Below are 25685 nucleotides of genomic sequence, written 5' to 3'. Positions count from 1 at the left end.
ATAGATGCTGTACATTCATTCTGTGCATGCGTAATGTACATACTGTACATGCCTGTGTACATTTTGTGTAAAAGCTGCACATTTATAATAAGCATGCACAATGTACATACTCTGTCCATGTACATATTGTATAAAAGTTGTACCTTCATTTTGAGCATGTTTAATGTACATACACTAATGAGCAACACATAGAAGTCAGTCCAGGTATACAGGTACTAATCAGAACTACTAAGGCTTTGATTTTTGTAAATGATAAAAATCTACCAAAAATCGACCAAAAAAAATATTTTGGTGAATAATCTAAGTAGCGACATCTTAGATGGAAATTCAAGCAGAGAAACAAAACCTGAAATTAAACAGAAACAGCGCAGTCGTCGTGGTAGCCCGACCCAAATTATCACAAACACAGATAAAGAAATGGTAACCCGCACAATGACGAGCTGTCGAAAATCTGTCAAATAAGTAAGGCTGAGCAAGCTGCTCTTGATGTGATGAATGAACTTTAATTAACTATTGGATGTCTCAGGTCAAAATCAGTTAATCATCTGGGACTACCCACCACTGTCAGGGATAATGGAGTGGTGCCTGATGTGGTGACCGATATGGTGACTGATATTGGAAATAAAATATCACTTGATAAGACCACTGATAGACATGTTGGTTTTGTAGTGAATATTGAGAGAAAGATTGAGCTCAGCAATGCTGAAAAATGGAGGCCATGTATAGAAATAGGGCTGAAATCCCCCACCCATCCCAACTCAAGCAAGTCTGAGGGTGATGAGACCCATGGGACAGCTGTGAGAGATCAGACAACTGAATCAACTGTTAATACCCCAGTCTTAACATCGAATGTCTCCACAGTAGCCTTACTATATTCACCCCTGAAAATTACACCTGAACAATTGGCTGACAAGTATGACCAAATTGATTTACATATGAGTATGGATGAAATGGAACTAGAGTACATGGGAGCCCCCTTAGGGGACTCGTTCCAACAAATAGGTGAGCTGGACAATAATGGTCTAGATGTCCTGAAACATGAAATGACTATAGATGAGGACATTCTTGAACCAACAGATGCTTGGAGTATTGTAAACTTTGTAGCATCGTCTCCCCCAAGCACGGCGCAAATTGGGCTAACAGTTGACATATTGAGTGCTAAGAACAAATGTCTCCATTAAGTCTAAGACGCCTAATGTGGTGAAGGCGACTGAGGCCACTAATAAAGGCAAAGAATACCATCCTACATCAATGAATGAACATACTAATACTAAAACAGTGAGATCAGCTAGTTCAGCAAGCACAGACAGCATGACTTCTGATGAAATGTTTCAAGCATTCAAGTGCTTACTAACTACTCTGATTGACAAATGCAGTAAGTTAGAAATTAAAATCGATTTACAGTCCCTATTGCTACATAAAAGCATAAACAGCGATAGGAAGAATATGCAAGATCAATCAACCAACACTGAGGGATTTAGTGTATATCCGCCTCAAAACGAGTACTAAGTCCCCCTCATTTTCACTGCAATGGCAGATGCAAAGAGGAAGAGTACCATTAAGCACACTATGAGTACAAATTTGAATGTAAAAAATATGAAAAGAAAGAAAAAGGTGGTATCACAGGTGGTAATGTATGCTAAAAGACCACGTGGCAAACAAGGCATTACTATATCACCACATGTACCGGCTAGTCCCCGGCTCTAGCAGTGATGTTAGCTAGTGATCAAGAAGGACAAAGTAACTATGTACCTACCCAGAGTCAGCATGGCAAAACTATAGGGACTAACAACTGTGTAGTAAATTATGCCGCTTTGATAATAAGTGATTTGACAACGAGCGAGAATAATAACAAAACCATGAATACTAACAAAGATAGCCAAATTCATCAGCCAAACATCACAGATCTTTGGGCTGCCATGAAAAAGCACCCAATAGCTAATTCGGTAAACCCCCAAAATATCAATGAGTGTTCCAAATCTGATAAAACACTAAAAGTAGTGCAACTGCAAGCGTTGCCATCGAATGGACTAGCTCCACCTCTCAATAGGTCAGCGGTACTAAGCCTGATTTCATAACATTGTGCCAATACGTGTAATTGTATCAGATGATATGCAGTTGGTCGACCAGGTTGATCACAGCCAGAATAATATCACAAACGTGCATTTCAAATCTGTTGCCCTGTTAGATTATGTAATGACACATCAGGATGCACTATTTAAGATGGGATACACCTGCATAATCTCACAAATACTTCCGAGCAAGGCACAACTTCCTTGTAAAATAGCTTTGCTTAAAGCTAGTGCTCCTCCGACAGAGACACTCTTAAAGACCAACGACGCCAGGAATAAAATCACACAGTCTGCGATAGTAAACATAAATAATATGCAACAATGCAACTGCAGAAACAAAACTCTCAAGTTGCAGGTCCTCGATAGAAAGACCCCCAAAACACTTTGGACCCCCTTTAACTCCTAGTGTAATAAAGAGATACCGTTGACTAACACGTGCAGACCAACACCAACGACGTGTGGATATTGACAATGACTTCCCACGATCTTTAAAACACACTTTTCACAAATGTCTCGATGACATTGATATAATCATGTCTTGGAACACTAGAGGGTTTGCCCATAATTTTAGTGAGGATGGCTTAATTTCGCATTTAAACAACTACTCGCTGAGTGCATTACAAGGGACTTGGCAATGTGAACAGGTTGACCTTGATGATCGTGTAACCATAGCTAAAATAGCCACTAAACGGCCAAAAGGGAGACCGAAGGGTGGGCTACTGCTTTCAGCAGCAGCCCCTTGGAAAATGGAGGAAATAAAAAGCCCGGGGACAACATTATTAGCCGCAAAACTGACCCTTGGGCCCACTGGTTTGATACTCATAAACATATATGATCTGCCGATACGGTCACGGACATTAGCTCAGTGAGAGCGATTCTGAATAGATTCAATAGAGCTCTCACGGTATTAGTCGTCAGAGGTTTTAATGCTCTCATCGAATTAGAAGGACTAAACCAATGTGATGCGAAATGTTCGGCCCCTCTGAGTATTAAAAGTAACTAGAAAAAGAGGAAAAAAATGGGAGTCATTAATATTAATGGAGGAATACACCATGACTAGGTTGACTAGGTTGAATGGTTATTGCTCAGGTGATATCCCCATGGCTTATAAGCGTGTAAGTGGCAAATCAGCAACAACCTTGGACTACATATTTGTCAACAGACCAGGGTTACAGTTAATTAGAGACATGGCTATAATACAACACAGCGAAAGTGACCACATGCATTTATGTGTATTACTAACACCTTTAATAAAAGCAAACCAGAAAAATGCAAGAGCCACAAACGGGGATATTGCGCTCAATTGCCAAGGAAATAGAATAAGATGGAATGACCAAAAAATAGACAAAGCATCGAATATATCAGAGATACTATTAACCACATTCAATGAGTCTTATGAAGGAGTAGACAGTAGAATTGAGAGGGAAGATATTGTAGAGGCCTTTCCAAAAATGACTGCTGCCATAAAGGACGCCTCCATCGAGAAGCGTAAAATCTTACTGAAAGAAGCAATAAGGCACAACACAGACGAAACAAAATCTTAGGAAAGCCATTAAAAAAGTAGCCTGTAAACAGACAAGCTCCAGCCCAGCAAGTGAAGTTGCGCTAAGTATTAGAGTGCTTAAAAAGCATTATTGTAGTTGGTTGATCCATCACAAAAAAACACAGAATGGGAAACTGTGGAAAGAAATTGCAAATTCTGAGTTAGCAAAAGACACAAATCGGTTTTGGGAAATTATGCGAGGTACACAATCACGTAGCCTACCCGTTATTGGCGTCATTGAACCCGACTGGGAAATCAACATTACCAAAACGTTGGGGTCAGATGAAGGTGAGACCGATGCCAGCCCAACGTTAACTGACATTTAGAAAGGCCAGTCAACAGCACACGACATAGTCAGTATTATCAGAAACCTAAATAAATCCAGAACAAACGGCCCAGACGGCATTTGTAATGCTGTGATAAATAGAAACCCAGATAAATGGGCCTGTGGGTTGTACCTTCCATTCAATCATATTGGGATCACTGGTGTAATTCCAGAGACTTGGAGAGAAAGCCACATTTTGCCAGGGCACAAAAAAGGGCCGATGAATCTCCCTGCGAATTATCGCATGTTAGCGATGATTGATGTCCCTTCCAAAATACTAGCTAAGGTATTACTAATTGAATTGAATAATGATATGTTATGATATTTTATTTGTATCACGCTTGTACACAAGTGTTTCAGAGCGTGACAAAGCAAGGGAGGGGAAACAGGGGAGAACAAAACAACGATCTTACTAGGCCCAGTGACATTGAGAACGTGCAAGTGCATGGGAGAGGGGGAGGGGAAAAGTGCATGGAAGGGGGAGAGTGGAAAGTGCAGAGCAGAGGGTAGACAGATAAATAATAATAAATACAAAAGTAAAATAGATAATGGAGCAATAAGCAGGGGTAGTGCAACCAGCAAGTGGCAAGTGCTGTGTTTACGGCAGCAGACTGGGTAAGTCTGATAAGTGCATAAAAAGAATTAAAAAATGGTGTGGTGGGGGACAGTATGGGTACAGATACAGTCTCCAGTGCAAGGGATGGCCGGGAGGCAGTGCAGAAGGGTGGCAGAGTGAGCAGGTACCTAGGCCAAGGAGACAGAGGGTGGCCAGGTGTACAGTGCCAAGAGAGAGCAGATCAGCAAGGGAGGAGGGGAGCAAAGGCAGATGCAAAGAGGAAGGTCTTGAGGTGCTTCTGGAACCAGAGATGGTTCTCCTCAAGTTTTAGAGTGGAAGGGAGGCTGTTCCAGAGGGAGGCTCCGGCTGAAGACAGAGATCTACCCCCAGCTCGTTTCTTTGAGAAATGACTGACCCTGAGGGAGTTAGCGGTAGAAGAGCGAAGCGCTCGAGAGGGGAGGTTTTGGCCTACATAAGATACTCCCAGCAAACCAGATGGGCTTCATTAAACATTCAAACACGGCATACAACCTATTGATACTTACAACTTCAATAGAATATACCTGGGAAAGAAGAAATGCCAAAGTCTAGGCAGCATTTAGAGACTTCTCAAATGCGTTCGATACCATCCTAAGAAGGCGCCTTTGGAAAAAACGAACAGAATGGAAAATACCGAGTGGCTTACTGAAGATGTTAATACTGCTATCTACTGATACCTCGATCAGAATCAGGTTAGATGGTGAAGGTGGACTATCTGCACCATTTAAAACTAAACGTGGAATAAAGCAGGGATGTGTAGTAGCGGCCACTCTCTTTAATCTCTATTTGTCAGATATGTGGTTGGAATTCATTTCATCGATGTTATGTGATGTGAATGGTGGCTGATATTCTCTAAGCTGGCTAGAATACACAATGATTTAGTCTTAATTGATCACACCCCCCAAGGCCTTCTGAAATTGGTGGAACTATTTGGGTTATGTGCTGGTAAGAATGGCTTAGTAATAAATACTGTGAAAAGCAAGACAATGGTATTCTCAAAAGGCACATGCAAAGTTCGAATCTACCCATGTATTTTAAATGGTGAGATATTAGAAAATGTAGAGACCAATAAGTATATAGGCATACACCTACAGAGCAATCTAAAATGGGATAGTCATTGGAACGAGACTACAGAAAAATGTAACCAAGCATTGAATGTGATAAATCGAAATCGTTTTGTGCACAAACAACGAGGTATATCATTTGAAACTGTTCAATTACTATACATGACTAAATTTAGATCTATCATATTTTACGGATTTGAGATATGGGGTGGTTACCACACAGATATACTGAAGAGGTGTGAAGCTAAGGCAATGCGTAAATTGTTTGCTCTCCCACCGACCTTACCAGTGGAGTTAATATATTTGGAACTAGAAGTGGTTGGTATAACATATGATGTAACTAGGAAAATAATGTGTTTTTGCGACAAAATGTTGAAAATCCAAAATTATACCATGATTGGGGAATTTATGGATACATTCCTTGGACTTGATAATTATCTTAAACTTGGCACCTTAGGGAAGTTAATTTCCATGGCCATGAAATGGGAAGAGGGATGCCGCGGTATGAGGCAAGACGGTGCAGTCTATATGGTTAAAAGCCATATAAAGCAAAAGATGGTTGACTTAAGTCAAGAACAATATTTAACCAATCTACTTGCGTTAAAAAATCATGTTGATTTTTGTGAATATATAATAAGTAAAGAAGTAAGGCTGCAATACATAACAGCATATCCAAATAGTGTAATAGCAAGGCAATACATAAGACTCATATTTAATGTGTGTATTGCCTTACTGACCATGGGTGCTCAGTTGGGGATACCACGTGAAAAACGCAATTGTAGACTGTGCAGAACTGACACACCTGAAACTCTTGAACACCTGTTAATTGAGTGTGAAAGTTTGGTGGAGTTGCGTTGGCAATATTTAAAAGAATATGATAACAAATTAAGTACAGCGGATTACATCAAAATATCGCCGCCCTTTTTAAAAGGATGTGATTTAAACTTTATGTTTTATATCATAACATTTTACTGAGAGTGTAAGGAAATTATGAATATATTAACCTGAACTGTATTTTAATCACAAACTCTTTTATTGCAATTTTAGATTGTAAATTGTAGGAATGAATCATATAATGTAATGTGTATGTTATATGTTGCATACACAAAGCTTGTTGCTAAATGTGTGTAAATAAATAAACATATACTACATGTCCGTGTATATTTGTTTAGAAGCTGTACATTCAGTTTGAGTGTATGTAATGTACATACTATACATGTCCGTGTATATTTTGTATAGAAACTGTACATTTATTCTGTGCAATGTCATAGGAGCGCATGTTGTAGGAGCACCTGTCGTAGGAGTGTGTGTCGTAGCTGCGGATGTTGTAGGTGCACATGTCATAAGAGCATATCTGGCAAGTGCGTGTGCCATAGCAGCATGTTTTATGTACTGTGTACACAGTTGCGGTGTGTGCATATGGTTTGTGTGTGGTTTGTATGATTGGTGCACGTCCTCCTTATATTTCAATTATAAAAATGTTACTGTTATTGTGCATGTGCCATTTATAGACTGAAATTGTTAATATCTCAAATTTGTTGAAGTGCATATGGTTGGCATGTGGTTGTAGGAGTGTGTGTTGTAACAGTGTGTTTTGTAGGACCATGTGTCGTAGGAGCTTTTGTAACAAGAGCTTGCCGTAAGAGCTTGTGTCATAAGAGTGTGTGTTGTAAGAGTGCGTGTCATAGGAGTGTATGGTAAGAGGGTGTGTTGTAGGAGCACATGTCAAAGAAGTGCTTTTCATAGGAGCACCTGTAGTAGGAGTGTTTGTCGTAGGTGCACAACATAGGTGCACATGTCGTAGGAGCATGTCTCATAAGAGCATATGTCATAGGAGTGTGTGTCGTAGGAGTGTGTGTTGTAGGAGTGTGTGTTGTAGGAGTTTGTGTTATAGGAGTGCATGCCGTAAGTGAATGCATCTTAGGAGCGCATGTTATAGGAGCACATGTTGTTGGAGTGTTTGTTGTAGGACCACGTGTCATAGGCGCATGTGTTGTAGGAGTTAATGTCATAGGAGAACATGTAGTGTGAGCATGTCTTGTAAGCGTGTGTCATCTGAGTGTGTGTTGTAGGAGCTTGTGTCATAGCAGCACGTGTCTTTGTACATTTTGGATAGACGTTGTACATTTATAATAAGCGCACACTATGTGCATGCTCTCTCTGTCATGAACATTTTGTATAATGGTTGTACCTTCATTTTGAGCATGGGTAATGTACATACACTACATGTCCGTGTATGTTTGTATGGAACCTGTGCATTCAATTTGAGCGTATGTAATGTACATACTATACATGTCTGTGCACATTTTGTATATACACTGTACATTTATTTTGTGCAATGTCGCAGGAGCGCATGTTGTAGAAGCACCTGTCGTAGGAGCGTGTATCGTAGCTGCAGATGATATAGGTGCATGTTTCATAAGAGCATGTCTGGTAAATGTGTTTGTCATAGGAGCGCAATTTGTGTGCATATGGTTTATGTGCAGTTTGAGTGCGATTTGTTGTGTGGCTTGTACTGTGTATGCTGTTATTGTGCATGTGTATGGTTTGCACATAGTTTCTATTGTTGGCGTACATTGTTTGTATATTGTTGCCTGTATTTTGTTTTACTGTGTACTCGGTTGGTGTGTGCATATGGTTTGCGTGTGTTTTGTCTGGTTAGTGTTCGTTCTTCTTATATTTTAATTATATTGTTGTTATTGCGCATGCGTCATTTATAGATTCATCTTAAGTTGTTAATATCTCAAAATGGGTTGGAGTGCATATGGTTGACATGTGGTTTGTCATGTTGTGGTATTCTTCTTAACAGTTTGTGAGTTGTTCGTATTTTTTCATGACAAAAGAGCTGTTCTCATTGAGCATTCGTCATATAAATATAAATCTAAAATCATTAATATCTCATAATTGGCCCAGTCGATTTTCAAACATTATTTTCAGTGCACCAATTTCATATATCATCTAGGTGCATAGCAAAAATTGCAAAAATCAAAGTGAGCAATTTTAAGATATTGAGGCCGAAAATATATTTTTTTCCTATGGGAAAACCCCACGTTAAAAGCTGTTCAAAACACAATAAAAGTAAAAAATGTTTAAACTATGAAGCCATTAATGGAAAATTGTGAAATGTTGCATGCACAGGTGGCTGCCTTACAATATTGCTGGGAAATGTTTTCAGATTTTTTTGATGTAAGGCTTCAAAAGTTATTAACTCCATAGAGACTTTGTCTTACCCTTAACTGTTCCATGCGCTAGCACAATGGCATAATATCTTTCTCTCTCTCTCCGTCTCTCTCTCTCTCTCTCTCTCTCTCTCTCTCTCTCTCTCTATATATATATATATATATATATATATATATATATATATATATATATATACTACAGGGCCTGCAGTAGCAGCCCTGTAGTTATGGTTACGTTGCTCAACTCGTAGAAAGAACACTTTTTGGGCAGCTTATAACTTTGCCACCCCTGGAGAAATACTCAGCAAACTTTGCAAGAAAAGTATATGGCCCCCACAGAATGATTATGTGAAGTTTGGTGTGGACATACTCACAGACGCAATGGAAAAAAATTCTTGCTCGCGCCTTCAGCCCAAACCGCTGGATGGATTTTCACAACATTTGCGCCAGGAGCAGCGGCTTGGTCCCATAAGCATGGTTTTGTATATTTGGTGCAAATCCGTCCAGTATTTTATTTTAAAATGGCCAAAATGTAGGTAAACATTATTTGTGTTATATGGGTCCGGTCCGTGGGCTCATTTCCTGATTTAGAGTCCGTGGACGCCTCTGGAGCAATCAGATAGTAGCGTGACATTCACGGACATCATACGTGCATGCTGACCGGTTAATTAAAAACGAGAGGTGGGTCAAAACCTTTGAAACGGATGCCATGTTGAATTCGTGAACTGTGCCCGTACTCTACGGACATCGCGGCAAAAACATATTAAAAAACACAATATTGCACTTGTCAAACAAATGAGGTGAGGGCAGATGAGGATGGGATGGGATATGGCCATAAAATGCCCAAAATTGGGTTTGTTTCATCTCCGAAGACCGCAAACATCTCAGATGTTTCGGGGGCCTTCTTGTGATGTTCGGGTACATCTTGGATGTTCAGGGACATCCATACATATTTATGCATTACAGGGTCAGTGAAAAGCAGTTTTTGGATGGCTCATAACTTTAGCGCCACTCAATGAAACTGTATTTTGCACTATTATTTTAGACCTGACCCTGAATAGTTATCCAAAGTTTGGTGCAAAATTAGAGGGTGTCCCAAAATATTTGAAAGGCTTATACATTTTGTGCCATTTGACAAATCTGCACTAATGTTTGCAAAGAGATTTTAGACCCGGATTTGAAGTTTTTTGCAAAGTTTGGTGGCACTTTGTCTAGAGGGAGTAAAATTAGAGGGGGGGTCTCAACATTTTTAGATGGCTTATAACTTTGTTGCCGTTTGACAAATCTGCACAAAGGTTTCCAGAAAGATTATAGACCCAACCTTGAATGTTTGTGCAAAGTCTGAATGGATTTTGGCAATTGGGGGCTAAGTTATATGAAAATTTGTTGTACATACATTTTGACACTTTTCAAAAAATAAAACATGGACGGATTTGCAGCAAACTCGTGCAAGAAGCATTCGCAAGGACCCGAAAGCATGGTTTTGCAAATGCGTGTGTTTTATTTTTTGAAAAGTGTCCTTACAAAAAATAGCAATATGCCTTTGGTGACTGGGGTATAGCCTGTGTCCGTGGGCAGTGGCCAGATTGTCTGGGTCACTATGACCCGGACAATCTGGCTACTGCCCATGACCACGAGGGACCAGCAATGGGGTTAAAGTGGGCATGCCACCAGTGACCGGAAATGTGGTAAAGGTTTTCGAAATCAGAAAAGGTTTCAATGGGAAACAAAATTCTGCTCGTGGCTGCAGCACGAAGTGCTGGACAGGATTGCAGCAAACATTTTCGAGGAGCATTAGCAAGGACCTCAAAGCATGGTTTTGCAAATCTTTCCAGTGTTTTATTTTTTCTAAATTGCCAAAATGTAAGTACAGAAAATTGTGATATAACTTTTCTGCCTGGGCAATGGGCCTGGCACTGAGCAAGCACAAATGTGTACTCTTATCTGCATATTGGGGCCTGCGCCTTGGCCGAAACCCTAGGTTTAAATGGGAAAATATATTCAGCTTGCGGCTACAGCCTGAGGTGCTGGACGTGATTGCAAAAAACCTGCACAAGGAGCATCAGCAAGGACCTGAAAGCATGCTTTTGCAAATCTGTCCTGAGTATAACTTTTTGGAAAGTGTCAAAAAGTAAGTACACAAAATAATGATTTAACTTTTCCTCCTTGGCAGCAGGCCTGGGCCTCTACAAGGACACATTTCTACTCTGATTTGCCTATTGGGGAATGCGGCATGGCCGATGCCAATGCCCCATGGATTGTGGAGACTGGCCATGGCTGCAAGCCATGAGCACTGGATATTGGTCACATTAAGAGGGTAAAGTGGACCCTGAACTAGGATGCAGGGTAGGTGCAGTGGATAACGGGGGTGGTTTGGTGGGGCTGGGTTCATGGTCAAGCCTCATGCCCTATGCAATTCAACCATGACTTGCATCCCCAGCATGCGCTGCTGATAACGCCACACATCAGCATGCGTTGCAAAAAATATGTTTCTTAAAGGAGGTTTACAGTTCTTTGATATATGTTAAAAGAGGAATTATTAGTAACTTATATACAGTAATGTAACATCATGAAACATTTTTATTCATAAAAACCTTTGAAATTCACCGAAAAAACATTGTTAAAGGGATGTTATGGTTAAGTTGCACTAATAAAAACCTATGAAATGCAGGGAAAAAACTTTGTTAAAGGGACGTTATGTTTACAAGTAAAACCGAAAACCGACAGAAATTCACCATTTATGGTAAGCTAAGCAACCAAAACTCACGCCACCACCATGCACTGCTAAAACTAACACCCAGGACATCAAAGATGACATTACAAATGTCATTGATGACATCACATATCTGGGCCACTTTTTTTTGTTCACTGACATATCTAAGCCAGGCGGTTTTCTTCACTAACGGTCAGAATATGAAAATTGAAAAGTTGCTATATATCTAGATGTTAACACGCGGTATGCTAAACGCGACGGGAGGCCCCTTAAAAAGGACTTCTACTACTTTCCTTTGATAAAGGAACCCAACTAGGACATCATGCAAGATAGCATTTAACACCCCATACTTCAAGGGGTGACACCAAAGATGTAACTAGGTTCAGTGTTTACAAGGCAATATCTCATAAACTATCTAAGATTTGAGCAACAATTGAAGTTTTGAGCAACCTGCTGTAATATGATTAATAGATTTGTTTCCAAGATTTTGTCTTGATAAGGACTTAGGTTGAAAGACGTGTCAGCTAGAAGAGGCATATGTTACCCTGTGGCTAGTAATGGTATATGTTAATCTGTGATCAACATAACTTAATTTATGGTTGAATTATTGTAATTAAACATGTGGATGCACATATTATATGGGTGAGTGCAATTATTAGGATTGATGTTTGTTTTAGGACACTTGTGATTATGTTTCAAGGACTTGTTGTGCTTCCCCTTTTTGCTCTGTTTAAAAAGTTCTTCAAATGCCACAGTAAAGCCAACTGGGTTCCTTGCCCCCCCCCCCCTTCTTTCCTTTTCTGAAACCCTTATGCAACCCTCCCAGGCTTCCCACCTTGGTGTCATAGGTTCTGCAGTGAGGTTTGGTTTTTCTGGGTTTCTTCCAGTGCCCCAATGCTCTTGTGTTTGATTTACCGGGTATAGAATGCTTTTGAGTCTTTCTCATTCCCCTTTGGAGCACTCGCCACTTCCAAAAGGTTGCTGTCTCCCCGCACATGCCTTGCTGCAACGTCACGGTTCCAGATTCTTCCTTGGCTCAACTTTGCAATTTCTGAGCCTGCAGCATTGTGGCGTCTCTCCACTGGTGCTACGCTAATCCAGTGCTGACCTTTCAGCTTCCCTCTCTCTCACTCTTTACCAGCTCAGGGTTTTCTCTCCTGACTTCCCTGCTCGGCCTGCTTCTTGCCACAGGCCAAGGTTTTCAGGTAGCCTTTCCTTTGTCTACACAAGAGTTTATTTCAGGAATGTGCCTTTTCTCCTGCTGTCACTGTGTCTATGCCGCGTCTCTGGTTCCTTGCCACGCTTGGGCAGAATGCTCTCTGCACACCGTCACTCCTGGATCCCTGATGCTTGCCATTTAAACTTCCCAGTCTGCTGAAGCAACTTCAAACAACTAGAACATTGAGTTGACTTGTCAGATTTTGACATCTTTCCTCCTCCTTTCCTCCTCCTCATCTCAGTCTTTCTGTAATTATGGGATATGGTGTCCAATTTTGATGATTGGTTTGGACAAGCAATTTCAATGGTTTTAAATGATAAAACAGTCCTGAACGATTGTTAATTGAAACGGGAGAAGGTGGTCTCATAAGGCGCCTGGTACCTGAGTGCTTTGGAACTCTATAAATATATAGAAATAGAAATAGAAAATAGAATATTGGAAGATGGTTCCACTGATCTGAGGAAAGGATTTTCCCTATTCTTACCAGGATAAGGACAGGATGTATCACAATAGGTCACAAGGGTGGTAGATATGGGAGGGTTATCTTAAAGAGAAAATGGGGGATACCATGTCTCACCCAATGAAGCCATGACATCTCCCTGGAGGTTGCCTGCCCCCATGTGATCCTCCCTTATATAGCCACCCCCAGGGTCAGGTTCAGGTAGCGGCTGCTGTCCCCATGCCACATGGAAGGAGGTCACTGCTGGGAAATCAGTGATGACTCCACCAAATTCATCACGTATATCTCACACCACCTTCAATGCTCACATTTTTTCTGTTTCTTTCCTTTTTATATGCTCACAGATGTCATCTTCACTATTAATATGTTTTCTTAGCTACGCACCATGGGATTTTTCCCCATTACGGGTCCATAGCCGACTGGCCATGGCCTACGGCATGTGTCTCCTTCTGTAGGTGTAACAGGACCACTGTGTTCAGTTTCTGGGTTCCCTTCATCTATGTGTAGGTCTATCTACTTGTAGAGCACTCATTGCATAACTTGATTTCTTCATGGCACTTCTTTTAGATTGCAGTGGTGGTCTCTTCAGGGGGTTTTATAACAACAAATCGGTCTACGCTGCAAACGACCTATATCCCCTGCCAATTTGGTCCATTTGTGTCATGGCTATGAGAGGGTTTAGGGCTGGTCCACCCTCCATGATGCACTGTAATAACAGACTGCAATTTATCTTACAGGGCTACAGGATGGCAGGCAGCATCTCAGGTAAGAAGAAGAATTTGCATATTCTGGTTCTCAGAGCAATGTGCACACTTGACGTCTCTACCTGTCATTATACCTACTAAAATGCACTCTTATCTCGTGTTTATAGGTGATTCTTCGCTTTTGAAAGGACGGCCCAGGACTGACATCTTCACCCACATCCTGGCGTCAAATAGGGGTGAGTTCACGTATCTCACAGAGGGCGGTGGAAAAGAAAGAGGCTCCCTCTGCGGTGGATGGTATCAGGTAGAGTGAGAGAGGGCCACTTCATCTGTTGGCAGTAAGCAGTTGGAGAAACTATCTTTTATCACTGCCCCCGCAACCTCTAGTCTGTTTTATGTACTGGCTAAACCCAGTCCATCTTCTCTTTCTTCCAAGTTACTTATCTCCGCCCCGCTTTCTGAATAGGGCTGTGCGATTATAGCGCTCACTTTCAGCCAACACCACCATCCCTCCTTTGGAGATGTTGCTCACAAAATCATCACTAACACACTAAAGAAGTGTTTTTATTTATCATAAACATGAGGTTTTACGGAGCCGGCCTGGATCTGCTGCAGGGTATCTGTGAGATGTACAAAATGTGTTAAAGTCCTGCATAAAAGTATTATGGTTTTGTAGGGCTCAATAGACTTTAACAGGGAGAACACACAATGCACATATAAGCATGAACAGACGTACTCATATATGACATACTCCGTAAATGTATATTTATTGATTATTTATAATGTGCCAGCAGAGAGCACCTATACATATATCTGTATAAAGTTCTGTTTCATTGATAACAGGGATAGAATTATTCCTCTCTAACCCGACAATGAGGGTTTTCTCCAATACTGCGGCCCCCACCCCCCAGCACTAGTCACCTGCGGGGTCCCCCAATGCTCCTGCATCTCCCCAACTCTTTACAACATTTTTACAAAGCCTCTCTTCGATTTACTGGATGAACAAGGTGTCTCCTACACTAACTATGTGGATGACACCCAGATTCTCCTTCCCATAACTGGCAACTTTAAGTCTGGATGGCACAACACGTCCTATGCCTCAACAGCGATAAAACAGAGCTACTCCTTGTGAGAGCTCAAACTCGTCTCAGTAAACGAAATGACAACTACAAATCCTTTGTCACAGACAGGAACACCATTCCTGTTTCTAAACAAGTGAAAACTCTGGGGGTTTACCTGGACTCCTCACTCTCACTAACAAGACACGTGAATGCAATAGCTTCAGCGGCAGCATACACGATCAAATTCATAAATGCTAGCAGACCCTTCTTGACCCTTGAGAGTTGCATCATGCTAGCTGGAGCACTGATTCTCTACAAGATCGACTACTGCAACGCCCTCTTCACAGGCACAACCACCTGTAACATCCAAAAACTCCAAATAATACAAAACAATGCGCTAAGAGCAGCCTTAAATATTCCCAAAAAAGAGCATATCTCATCTGCCAGATGGGATGCCCATTGGCTGCCGATATGTGATCGTATTACATTTAAAACTCTGTCACTCACACATAAATGCCTGGCCAACGCGACCCCTCTATACCTATACGGCAAATTCACTAAATCTCAATCGATTAGACCCACTCCTGCAGCCTACTCACACCTCCTCACCACCCCCAGATTCAAGCAAAATAAGTCAGGAGGCTTCCCAGTGGTGGCAGCTAAATACTGGAACAGACTCCCGCCTGCTCTCAGACCAGAATCCTTCCTTTGGTCCTTCTTAAACAACCTCAAAACCTGGCTATTCACACTTGAATCCCCTAAAGCCACATTGACCCTTCAGGTAGGCCATTTAATTATTCTCAAAGTAACAACACCAAAGGCTGGACTGCACTTTATTGTAACCAGCGTCCATCCTCATGCGAAATGTAAATTGAACAACTGCTTTGTTCTCACATCACTCAAGGCAATCAGCGCACAGATGCCCGTGGGCTAAGAGTGCTTTACAAATGCTAAACAAATAAATAAATTAAAAAAAATATGTAGTCTTCGTTTTCTTTGCAAAGTTGCATTTTATCTAGTTCCTGGCTGGGTCAAAATGTCAGTCCCTTTGAGAGTACAGATTATTCAGCATGTGTATGTTTGTGACCATGGAAGTTGATAACCAATAGTTGATTGATGTAAGGTCGCTCATTGGGTTCTCAGTGCTGGTTCTGTTTGGTGTCTGGATCTCTACATGCAAAACATTGGGTGAAAAACGTGTCCCTGCTAAAAACATATTTTCCTTGCACCTGATGATAGGGTGTTGGCATGTGGACTTGCTCCCGGCAGCATTTCTGTTTTTCTCTTCACAGGATATCCCACTGTGGGAGTGGGAGTTTATAGATTGAGTAATCCTGCCAGTGCCCTCTCCATCAGCGTCTCAGCATTGCACTGAGGTAGGGTTCCTTGATCTCCCAACTTTCTATTCAGGAATATCCTCCTCCACAGCTTTCTATATCTTTCTGACAGTTTCTATCTGTTAGTGGTGTTTTGGTATACCAAGGTTGAGCCTCATTACTCCCTTTTCTCTGGTTGAATATGTAGGCATGCTTCGTTTGCTTCCTGGTCTGTATTATCTTGTCACAGTAGTTTCGCCTTAAGAGAGTTGGTGACCGGGCCTTTTACATAGCGGCCGCTAAGCTTTGGAACAGTCTTCCACTGAAACTTAAACATACTGAAAACCATTTGGATTTCGCCATTAACTTAAAACTGTTCTTTTCTGTTAAACCATTGTTGGCTGCGGTCCTGCTGTGCTCTTCCTCGTGCCGAGAAACCATCGCTAGAGCCGTAGTTGGTGCAAAGATAGACTATTGCAGCAGCCTCCTCGTCAGTCTGTGCAAAGCTGATTCCAACAGACTGCAAGTAGTCCAGAACGCAGCAGACCGAGTAACCGTGGGTTTAGCCCAGCACGACCACGTCTCAGCCATCCGGCGAGGCTTACATTGGCTGCCTGTCGAGTCACGCTCTAAATTCAGACTACTGACGGTTGTCTTCATATGTAGAATTGGCACAATGCCCATATATCTGCAAGATCACATCCTAGAGAAGGTCAACAGTAGGGCACTAAGATCAAGCAACCAGAGCCTGTTAGTACTACCGTGTTGCAAACTTAAGAAGGTCGAGAATGGGGCCTTCTACATTGCGGCGCCCAAACTCTGGAACTCACTACCACACACCCTCAGACAGCATGCCACCATCACGACGTTGAAGAAGGTACTTAAGACCTGGCTCTTTTATTGATCACTGAACTTTACATCTATCACCTGTCGGGCTGTTTTTCTTCACCTGTTGATGACCCCGGCCATTTTTTTGTTTCTTGTACTTGTTCGTCTTGTATGCGCCCTCACACCTCAGGGCTCATGGCAGCGCGATATAAATTGATTCAAGTAAAGTAAAGATGTCTCTGGGTGTACAGGCACGCTATAAATGTACCTAACATAACATAACAGTACAGTTGGTTTTACAGGGTCAATGCTGTGATGGGCTGCAGGTAGCTGTCAAAAGAAAGGGTTTGCAGTAATGTCAGCAAGTTTCCTAATCAGTGGGTTTGGATTCTGCTCCAGCTCTTAAGTAATCTCCTCTTCTCTAGCCCTCTTCTTTTTTGACCCAGCAGCTCTGCTTGCAGCATCAACTGGCCATCTCCGTGGAAGAAATACTCCTCTTTTCCTGATGTTTGTGTTGGAAAAAGTGCTTCTTCATTGCACCTTCCTGTTCTGAAATATGTATGAACCAATAATTGTATGTGTTGTTGAGAGCGGCCGAGAGGTATCTTGAATATGTGTCTCTAAACCTTGAGGCGCCTTGTCTATTAGTTAACCAAAACTGGGCTACACCTCTTCTTTTCTGGCCTATACTACATATTGATTAATGATTGTCTCTGGGGCATGAGTACATGGTTTTTCTTTGAAAGTAAATACTAGGGCAGGGCATATGTCTAGTGAAGTGTTTACATTTAATCATGATAGGTTTTCTTCTTGTTAAGTAAAGCCAAGCGTCTGCCTGAAATGTCACTCTAGGACCATAACAATAAACCCTCCCAAAAGCAATATTTTCCATGCATTATGCATCTCTCTGGATGGTTGTTAGGGGCCCGGCAAACAGCTGCAATGTGTTTGCTAGGGAAATGCTGGAGCCTAGGTAGGATATGTGTGTTAAGGGAAGGAAAGACATTACCCCCACATTCTCTATTCCAATAGTCAGAGTCCATACATATGACTGCACTCTTCTTCCCCACCAGATGCTCTCCCAAAGAATTCCCTCAGCAAATAATTATTTGATGTTCACCACTCTCTTCCCACTTCTTTTCCTTCCAGGGTATAAAAGGGGTGAACCTACCCACAATCTTCCTGTTTTGTTTGCTGTCCTTCTGGACAGTTCTCAAATAGGGAGCTTGCTGGGCTCGTCTTTCCGCTTTCCTCAAGGTTTGTGGTTCCTGGGTCTCCTGTTGGGCTTGATTTCCAGTTGAGCAGGAGGTCAAAGACCTCTGGTAAGCATGTCAGCCTCCTTGACTTTAAACAGGGCAGAGTACAGGGGTCTTCACCGGGTCACAAGTTAGGTTAGGTCTTGCTTGGTGTTCATCCCATTCTGATTGTGAGCTCCCGTCCTGTACAGGGATGGGGGTCAGAAGGCCCATGTACATTCCATGCACCCTTGACAGACTTGACATGGCAGGGAGGCATATTCAGGAGCAGGGGTATGTGTGGGGGTGACCAGAAGAATCATGCTGCTAGGAAATGCGCAATTAAGTTACAGTGGCCCATAAAGATGAACTATGACAACCCTTTGTCTATCTGAAGGAAAATCTTGCTGCTAGCGGGTAAATGAAAGCTACCATGGTGAAGCATTCTGAGAAGAGAAAATGCCATAATATCTTCTGATTTCTTGAGTTCTCCCCTCACAGATGATCGGTTCCTAAGAGAAATTGTAACTTTTCATCAGAGAAATTATGCAGGCGGAATGGGGGGCTAGAGGCATGGCCAAAAGGATGGGAAAAAGGGTCAAGCATTTCCCTACTTTTCCCTCTTTGTTATCACCCTCCTTGTCATCTTCATCCTCATCCTCTCTTTCTTCTTTGGACATGGACTAAGAGGAAATATCCTCACTGGAACACTGTGGGACAGGTCCTTATCCAGGTGACCTAACACATGGAGTTCACCAGTGATGACCTGCCGAATACTATTCCAAGACAAGCACACCATTCAGCAATTTGAGAGAAAAGTAAAGTGGGGTTTACTGCTCATTCTTTTTTTTGGATAATATATTGTATTGTTTAATAAACATTACAAACAAAACAACAAATCAAGGGTTATCAACCCAGCCCTTCGTTGCTAACTATTAAACTCATACATTAATCGAATTAAGGGTCTTTTAAAACAGTAATTCACATCCTTGTTCAAAGACATAGGGCCTCATTACAACTCAGGCGTTAAGGGTTAACGCCGTCGTTAACCCTTAACGCCTGATTCCGATTTTAATGGCTGCTTTTAGCAGCCGTTAAAATCCATGGCGCTAAACCGCCTTGGTGCTAATTACGCCACCGTAATTTACGGTGGCATAATTAGCGCCTTCCCCACTCCCATTATGCCCTATGGGGCAAAAATGGGAATGGGGAAGGGTAAAATGGGAAATGGGGATTTACCGCCCCACTCACCTTGGAATGGGGCGGTAAATCCGCCATCCACCATGGTGTAAACATAGTTTACACCATGGTGGTAAAGTTGGCGTACTTACCGCCTGGGTCGTAATGACCCCCATAATGTGCATAAAGTTTCTATGGTACAGTGCCGCAGGTCACACAGGTTATTCGAATCAGTTATGAAATCAGTGAGCATCTTCCCATTTTGCCATATTTTTTGTGCCTTCTCAGGACAACCTCTAGTGGTATAAACTCTATGTTCCATTGCGACACAAACATCTACGTCTATCGTCCATTGTTTATAGCTTGGTGTCACATCAGATCCCCAGAGTTGCGCTATGTTTCTTTTGATCAGCGCGGTGGTGGTAGATACTAACAGTTTCTCATATCTCGACAGTTCACCCTCATCCTCCACCCTGAACAGCAGCAGTTTCGGGTCTCTGGGCATCGTTCTGCCCATGACCCTCGACAATTCGTTACAGCACGCCTGCCAGTATTGTTGAATGTGAGTGCACTCCCACAGGATATGGAAGAAGGTGCCTTCCTCATTTCTGCAGTGCAGACAGGCTGGATCCTTGATCTTGCCCCATCTAAAGAGTGCCACTCTTGGGTAATATATCCGATGCAGTATCTTCAAATGGATTAGCCTGAATCTGGATGAGATAGCTACCTCTCGGGGGAACATCAGTGAGAAGACCCATTCCTCCGGCAGTATAACTCCTACATCCTTTCCCATTTGGCCTTCAAACTTGATAGCTCAGTTATGGCAAAAGAGGTTATGGTGCTTTACAGGACAGATGTTATCTTGTGTTTGATCAGCTTTGGAAATAAATTACATTCCATTGGGGTATAGTCCGGGATGTTGATCAAATCAGAGAGCTGGGCCTGCAATGCATGTTTCAGCTGAGTGTAGTGGTACTGTTCGGTTGGAGGGAGACTGAAACGGGAGTCTAGGTCTGCAAACGGGATCATGTTACCTTCTTTCACCACATCCCCAATTTTTAGGATCCCTTGCCTTGACCAAGTGGGCCATTTAGGGAGTCCATTCACTCCCGGGAGATTCCTATTGTTCCATAGTGGTTTTACCTGAGTCGGCCTATTATCCCATTCTACGTATTTGTGTGCGTCTGCCCATATTTGAGTTATATGTGATTGCATGGTTGGGGTGTCCATCCGGTTTTTCCCACGGTAGAGATATTTCATAATGGGTTTCTCCAGTGTGTCGGATTCTAACAACCTATTGTGCGCTAGTGAGGTATCCCTGTGCAGTTTGTCATTTACGACTGCCATCTGGCTGGCCCAACAATATGTCTGCAACTGGAGAAGCCCAATCTCGCCTTCCCATATGGACTTCTGAAGGGTAGTGAGGGCTAAACGTGGATGTCCTCCACACCACAACAGTTTCCTGAGTGTTCGATCTATTCTATGAAATTCGCTTTGCGCAATGGATAGTGGAGCATTTTGCAGTATGTATAGGAATTGGGGAAGGGCCATCATTTTAAAGAGCCCAGCAGCGTCAGTGGCAGGGTGGACCAATGTCGGATGTCCTCTGTGAATCTTGTCATCACCGGGTGTAGGTTTTTAGGCACATAATCATTGAGATTGTTCGTGATTTGTATACCCAAGTACCTAAATTGTTCTCTTTCCACTCGGTAGGGGCAGTCAGGTGGCACCACGTCCACTGCCTGTCCTAATGGAAATAGTATAGACTTGGACCAGTTGACACGCAGGCCGCTGAAAGCACCGTATCTTTCCAAAAGGCGTGTCATAGTAGAGCAGGATCTGATCGGGTCTTTTAGATACATCAGCAGGTCGTCCGCGTACTAGGACACTTTGTCCTCCCAGCCAACCGACCAGCAGAAGGCGTTTCATGTCTTTGTGCTTCTCAGCAGTTCGCAAATATCATGGCCGACAGGGGACATCCTTGTCTCGTCCCCTTCCCTAGTTCAAAGGGACTTGATACATGCCCGTTCACTCTCGTCACTACATTCGGGGATTTATAAAGTAGCTTCTCCCAGCTCATGAATTGTGGACCAAATCCCATTTTGTGCATTATTTCCCAGATTGCCTCCCAGTAGACTGAATCAAAGGCCTTTTCAAAGTCTATTGCAAGTAACGCTAAGGGGCCCAAATAGCAGTTGCTCGCTCTAATGCTGAGTGTAGTATATATATGTTCATTCAGGTGGATCTCTGGGGCATGAAACCGCATTGGTCTGGGTGGATCAACGAAGGTATAGCCTGTTGTAATCGGTTGGCTAGTACCTTTACAAGTATTTTTTTTAGTTATTTATGAGGGAGATGGGCCTGTACGAGCTGCACTTATCTGGCGGTTTGTCTGGTTTCGGTAGCACTATTATAGTGGCCTTTCTGAGGTCTGGGGGTAGGCAACCCAGTGTGTGTGAGCTCTCGTACATTTTCAGCAGGTGTGGGGTTATCTCATTCGGTCCAATTTTCTTCCACACTGTGACCGGGAAGCCATTTGGTCCTGGGGTCTTACTGGATTGGAGGTCCGACATGGCTGTGGTTAACTCATCCTCTGTGATGTCTTTTTCTAGCAGGTTTAACTGGTCGGTCTTGAGAGTAGGAAGGGTGACCTCTGCAAAGATTGATGTGTCAATGGGGGAGGTGAGTGTTTTATATAGTTTAGCGTAGTAGCTGCGAAACCCTCTGCTATGTCTCGGTCTGCCACCAGTGGCTCCGAGTCTTCTGAATGGAGCGTCCTGACCTGGCTTAGACCCTTGTCTCTGCGCTCCAGTCATGCCAGAATTTTACCCGCTTTGTCTCCAATTTCATAGACCTTGGCGCACATTGCTTTATGTGCCTGCTTGGCGTTATTTAAGGCTATATTTTTCAGCTGCTTTTGTGCTAGTTGTAGCGCACGGTGTGTCTCTGGTTGGTCAAGGGCTAGATGGACTGCTTCTGCACGTTGCACTCATGCTTCAGCCTCGTGTAAAGTGTTTAGGTGTTTCTTTCTGTGGGCCGTGGTCCCAGAAATAATTTCGCCTCTAAGCACTGTTTTATATGCCTCCCACAGCACTGCTGGGTTATCCACAGAGCTTGTGTTTAATTCAAAATAAGTTTTTGTCACATTCTGGATTTGTTCCACGAGGTCTGTGATTCCCAAATAGTAGTTATTCAATCGCCAGAGGGGCAGGGGAACCGGTCTGTTAGTTGTGATCCCTATTATGAGAGGAGAGAGGTCCGAAATAGCCCTGGGAAGCAGCTGTGCCTTGCAGGCCCACCGATGGGAGAAAGAAGTAGTCTAACCTCGAAAGCGAGGCATGTGCTCCGGAGTGGTATAAGTATTCTCTTATTTTTTTATTGTGTATGGTAAAAAAAACCTTTACAATACAATATCAAGATTTCATCAATGAATTACATTACATAAAATAATTAATATATATCAATACAGATAAAATTACAATAGTAAAAACAACAGTGAGCAATGAAAAGTGAGCAATGAAAAGAAAGAAGGACGAAAATGTCCTATCAGATACATCTCAATGTTCATAAATTTCCAAACAATTAATAATATCATTTTTGATACACATAATACCACGCTAGAATCATGGGATTAATGTTAAAACATGTTTAAATTCAAAGAATGATCATATTGTCTTAAGAATAGCTAATTCTGATCGTTTGGGCCAAAACCATGGTAAATTGATCTCTTCAATATCAATTTTTTCTTCCATACCAGTTACCAAGGTACAATCACAAGCTTAACATTAGAACATATTTAAATTCAAGGAATGATCATGTTGTTCTAAGAATAACTAGCCCTGATTGCGTGGCTCAGGACCATAGTAAATTAAACTCTTTATTAACAATTTTCTTCCATGCCCGTTATAAATTTTGTTAAGCTAAGGAGAAGGGTTTGGCTCTTTCCCCACATACATCTTTCCAACAAGCACTCTCTACTCAGCCTAGGGTCAGAAAACAGGTGTGCACCAAGTATTAACATCCTATCAGCTTCAAAAAAGGAACAATAAACAGTTAAATGTTTCAGTGTTTCAAGGTCATTCAAAGAATCACAGAATCTACATCGAACCAGGTTTGACTTTTCTTTAGTCCGATTCCATTGCTGTAATTTTTCATTAGTTTGTAATTGATTCAATCGAAATTGCAGGTAGGCTTTCCTAGCCTTATTACAGGGGAAAATCTCTAGATATTTTGCCCACTGACCCCATTGATGCATACATTTAGCATATTCATAATATGACTTGCTATTGCTTATTCTATCAACCAAAAGACACACATTTCAATCTCTGAAATTTAAGTTTACAAGATGGAAGACCCATGACTAATTCTTCCTTGGAGATAATAGCTGCATGTAAAATTGCATCCATTTTATTTTTGAATTTCAGAATTGATGGAGGATGCCCCTCATTGATCATGACAGCCAGGTCCTCGTAGAGGGACGCTTTTGGTGGAGCCAGCATTTTTCCATAGCTAGAAAGAAGACGCCAGCACCATTTGGCAGACAAAGGTAGTAACCCTAACTCATGACAGATACCCATATTAGGAGTCGATAAAGCCAATCCCAACACTGTTTTCCACATTGTCCCCTGGATAACATCTAAACACCCTCTATGTCACATAAACAAATGTCCAAGAAGTATAGTAGAACGGGTTCTATTTTTAATAAGTAAAACTGCAAATTCGGCAGTAGAGAACATTTTCCAAATCTTCAATAAATAATCCTCATTTGTGAGGTAAATAACTTAGTTTTTTTGTTCAAGAGTTCCTTCCATGCATCCACTGAATAAGTATTGGCAAGATTATAACCTAAGTAGCGCATGGAAAGAGTCTGAGGAATAGGAGTACCATTTAGGCACCAGGTAAACTTTAATCGCTTCCTCTTTCCCTCCACAAATGAGATGATAAAGGACTTTGTTGGATTTACTAGCAAGTTATTTTTACCAGCATAGGTGTGAAATAAGTCAAGCTTGGTCTGGAGACCAAACAGAGTATGGTCAAAGAATAGTAAATCATCTTCAAAGCTTAACCAATTTAACAATAAACCACCTAATTTAACCAGGAAAATAGTTGCATCATACCACCCCACAACGAGAGCCAACAGATATAAGTTAAACAGGACTGCAGCCAGATTGCAGCCCTGTTTGATCCCAATGTCAGTGGGTATCAGATCCGTGGTTGCCCCATCCTTGGACAGCCGTATTCTATAGTTAGTTCCCTGGTGGTGTGACGCAATAGTGGCAACCAAGTCCACAGGAAAACCATACTTAAAAATGTTTTCCCACAACAAAGCTCTAATTACTGAGTCAAAGGCTGCAGTGAGGTCGAGGGCAGCCATGTAGATCGGCACTGTTTTAGAATGTTTCGTATGTTGGTACAAGTGAGCGATTATGGTGGCATTAAGGGAACATCCCATGTTTTTGCAGAACCCAACTTGAAATCTAGCCAACAAATCAGCTAGAGAAATATGTGACTGAATTGATTCTAGTAACAGATGGGTGAATATTTTTGCTGAGGTATCCATCAGTGCTATCGCCCTAAAATTACAAGGATCATCCATAGTCCCTTTCTTATATACAGATATAATAATTGCCGAGCACTAAGAAGGAGGGATAATTCCTAACAGATGGATCGAATCAAATTTGGTTTTTAAAATAGATGCCATCTGGCCATGGAGCCCTTGAACTCTTAGATTTAACATAGCCCCACGAATGTCTTCAGTAGACCATAGACATGTTCTGGCCATCGAGCTATCAAAGTTCTTGGGCAATATATTTTCTAAAACCTGTGGCATAGCAAATTTGGCTTTTATGAAATCAACCCATTTTAAAGCAGATATTGAAGGGTCTTGTAATGATTCAGAAGCCCCAGTGAGGGTTCTGAGTGTGCCCCACATCTGTCTAGTATCATTTCTCAGTAGTAAAAAAATCATATTTTGATTATCGGTAATAGCAATTTCACACTTTAAAGTTTTCAAATTGCTTTGATAAGTCTACATGACTTGTTTTTCATGAATAATAAACATTTAGATCATATTTCATAATTCTAAGCTGGCGTAGCTGTTTCCTTTTTTCCTTTCCTAAATTCACAATCTTAATGTTATAGGAATGCTGATGTATAGATGGAGCTCTCCCAACATGCGCCGCCATCATTTGT

The 25685-nt window shown here is 41.9% G+C and overlaps 1 long non-coding RNA gene across 1 annotated transcript in view; it reads left to right on the top strand.

Moving 5' to 3' along the window:
* Positions 1 to 14108, top strand: part of LOC138504715 (uncharacterized) — an 88062-nt gene extending 73954 nt beyond the window's left edge. The window contains exons 2-3 of the long non-coding RNA XR_011279922.1: positions 13908 to 13935; positions 14042 to 14108. This is a non-coding gene — a long non-coding RNA (uncharacterized lncRNA). The remainder of the gene's footprint in view (positions 1 to 13907; positions 13936 to 14041) is intronic.
* Positions 14109 to 25685: the final 11577 nt, after the last annotated feature.

This window comes from Ambystoma mexicanum, chromosome 11 (assembly GCF_040938575.1).
Source record: "Ambystoma mexicanum isolate Mex_15411 chromosome 11, UKY_AmexF1_1, whole genome shotgun sequence".
Taxonomy (NCBI): Eukaryota; Metazoa; Chordata; class Amphibia; order Caudata; family Ambystomatidae; genus Ambystoma; species Ambystoma mexicanum.
This window is presented reverse-complemented; position numbering and strand designations above follow the sequence as displayed.